This window comes from Channa argus, chromosome 1 (assembly GCF_033026475.1).
Source record: "Channa argus isolate prfri chromosome 1, Channa argus male v1.0, whole genome shotgun sequence".
Taxonomy (NCBI): Eukaryota; Metazoa; Chordata; class Actinopteri; order Anabantiformes; family Channidae; genus Channa; species Channa argus.
In genome coordinates, this window is record NC_090197.1 from 32808505 (window position 1) to 32812171 (window position 3667).

Genomic DNA, 3667 nt, shown 5'->3' on the forward strand with positions numbered 1-3667 from the left:
CATTCAGTTCTTTCCATTTACTGCGTGTACACGGCCACCAATCAGACTGAAATTTGACAACAAAATTCACTTTTTATCTTGACAAAATAATCCCAACTTGGGTTATGATTTCTTCCTATGACATCTTAGGGATGTCTGATCCATTTCTGCCTTTGAACTTTGGATTCTTAGCCTCTAACAGGTTAACGAAACACACGGTCACATGGTGACAGATCCATCTCCACAACTGAACAAACCCTCATTGCGCTAGACATAAAATCACAAACCGAGCTGTGATACAGATTCTTTACAGATCTTAAAAAACAAAAATGCCTCCAGTTCAATTTTAAGTTTTTAACTAAGACTACCCAGCTTACAAATAGAAAAATGTATTGGCTAATATGGCGCAGTTGAACTGCAATATATTTTACTGTGGAAAAACTGCTGATGACTGAAAACATTGTTTTCTGGTTTTATTGTCACTTTTGAATTTCAGGTCTGTAAAATTATATCACAGTCGCCTAATCAGCCACTACCAAAGGAAAAAACTATTTACTGACCCTTTTCAATAGTTTACTATCAGTTTGGAATCAAAAGGCTGAAAACTTGATGTTCAAAATTGTGGGTTTTAGAAAATCTTTAAGATCAAAATTAAATCATGTAATATTAATTAATTTGCCCATTTTATTTCGCATAAAATTTATTTCTTATAAAATGTCTCAATCCAAATCACAATCAAAGGAAAAGCGGCATATTATCACATTGTTGAGCCTAAAGGCCTCACAATATTCCTGAAATTATTAATTGGTTATCCTCAACTGTCTTTTTTTCTACCAGTCATTTAATTAATTGTAGTCTTTTGCAGTGAGCTGGAGGTGAGTTTAGATGTGCAGATATTAGATGAACTCCTGACGAGAGGAGAGGATTGATGCAGGATGAAGAGTGAGGCCTGACCACATTAGGAGGAGCAGGAGGAGAGCTCTGCACACGGGCCAGAAGGAGGAAGTGGAAGTGGAACAGTGGCCGAGAACTGGCGCCACCAGAGGAAGAGGCTCTCTTTCCGTGCCTGAAATAAAGATCTCACCCAGACTCTTCCGACCTTGTTCCATTTTAATCCCTCGACTCTTGCCACTTCCTTCTTAACCCTGAACTGTTCCCTCTGAGGCATCATTTGAAGTTTCCTTCTCATCAGAACTAAAACAGAGGCATCAATGGCTTTGAACAGATACAGGAACTAACTAAAGACATTTTTGTGCACCTTCAAGGGTGATAAGATGTTCACAGATAAAGAAGATGACACTTTTACCATTGCAGAAATAATCCTTGTACTTTTTGCACCACTGCAGTTATTTATCTGGTAGCTATAGGAGCAGAGACTAGTTAATACTGAAAACATTCATTGATGGCAATGGATTTTACTGTGCTTTAATTTCTCTGCTTTTAAACAAAACTGCTCAGAAACTTCACAAATGATTTTCAAATTCTCACAATGACTAAATATGCAACTGAGGACTTTTTCTTTTTTTCCTTTTTCTTTTTAGGTTTGAATATTTTTACTGCCACTTGTTTTGGTTCTGCGTTTGCACAAATCCTTATAAGCTGAAACATTTTCCACCGGATGGGAGCAAAAGGATGTTTTTCCTCAGCAGTGTTGTATCTCAGGTGCAGGGTTTAAATTTAAGAAGGTCTTTAACAAAGAATGCCGAAACTATTATCTGGTCCCTCGTAAACGTTACTGCTGCAACATGTCTACTCTAGCTTGGGTTAATCAGGCAACTCAGGCCTGATTATTGTCCCATAACTAAATGGAATGTTGCACAAGTAACACAGATGTAGCACAAAATCTCAATCAATTGGAGGAAAATGTAAAAAAAAAAAAATTCTGTCCTATCTTTGGACCACAGCACTGGTGCTCCAGGGACAAGCCACCCTGTAAACTTGCACAGAGAATTGAGTGCCGGTGCTCCGTACACTAAGAGAGGGGCCACACTGACCCCATTACATGAGCAGATATCTTAAATGTTTGCACATGTGGACTGTGATGCTGCTTGCAGTCGTTGATTTGCTTAGCAGGCCCCCAGAAGCCCTGAGGGACCTTCGTTTTCTTCTCTTTTCTCTCTCTCTCTCCCTCCCTCCCCCTCTTCGCTCTTGCGCTCCATCATTATCGCCCACATGCTTTTCCAGAGACATCCTGAGTGAAACAGCTCGGCGTCCTCGATGGCTATCACATGTTCCTGCTGAGGAGGGAGGCAGCCAGGGAAAGACATCTTGAAGAGAGTGTAACAGGGTGTACTAGCTGAGTTATTTCTTCTTCTTAGTGCTTTCTTTCATTAAAATGTTGTGGAAGTTATTAAAACATAATGAGAAACGTCAGCCCTAGACCGACTTTTTTTTTTTTTTTTTTAATCCTCCATATCTCCCTGGAAAGTTATGGGTGACATCCTTTCTTTGTTCTTTATGACTTTCTGTGGCATCAAACTATTTGTTGAATATTTTGAGTGTGAACTTGTTAAAAATTCAATAAACCATATTTGATACAGAATGAGGCACTTCAAACAATGAACTAATGACCATTTGTCCTTCCAAAAATAACTTTCCACAGGAAATATTCACTTTTTAGCCATATGAAAATGCTGTACTTTGATGGAATACAGACATTTGTGGTCCCAAGAGGACAAATTCTTCTAACTTCTCCATCACCACCAGCAGGTTGATTTAAATTTTTTTCCCCCAGGAATGTGTACTGTTTGGTGCTTTATGATGCTCACATAATTGTGAATGTGATAAACCACATACTTGCCCCCAATGCCAACTTTAGCATATAGATCAAATAACTGCTATGCTTATAGGCTGGGTTCACATTCTTATAAGCATATTTATGAAAAACAATCACATGCCCATATGATGTAACACTTAGGTCTTACTTCCTGTCATCATTCCTCCTGTTCACACTGGCCATTGCAAGAACCTCAATGGAAGTGATGCGAGCCAAAATCCACAGTTGTTTTTCTGTGAAAAGATTTAATGGGACAAAAGTCTTTTTATTGTGTTCAGAGTTTAATCAGTTTGCACAGATGGAGAAGTGGATTTTGGCCCTTAATATTTACAAAACAAGCATTTTTGGAGGCATCTATTGAAGGCCTGTGTTAACAGGAGGATTGATTACAACATGCATAATCCCTTTGTGTGCTCACATAGGAATGTAACTGTTTTAAGACACACTTGGAAAAAAATGTGAACCTGTCCTTTGAAGTTGCATATTGAATCTTTTGAAATTGAAAGTAGATGTAGCTATTGAAAGTAGATGTAGCACGAGACACAATCTCACCCCCTTCCATCCAAGCCTTTAGGTATCAGACTAAGGAAATTAACAATGCATAGGAGGCAGAATTAATTTGCCTCCTCTTCTTCATGAGGGACTATCTGCACTGCTGCCAGACAGACTCTAAATCTGGGAACACCTCTCTCCAGAGCATATTTTTATTCAAAAAGGATTAGAAAAAACTTGCATACTGTAGCTTTAGGTCTCATTTTTTCATGTGCTAAAATTGATTATGTTGCTGAAACTGGAGTAGCATTGGGGTAAATGATGCACGTGGGAGAAAAAAAAATGCAAAGTTCTTTTTTACAGTAGATATTTATGAGGAGGCAACTTCCATTTAGTAGAATTAAGCAGCCGACTCACATG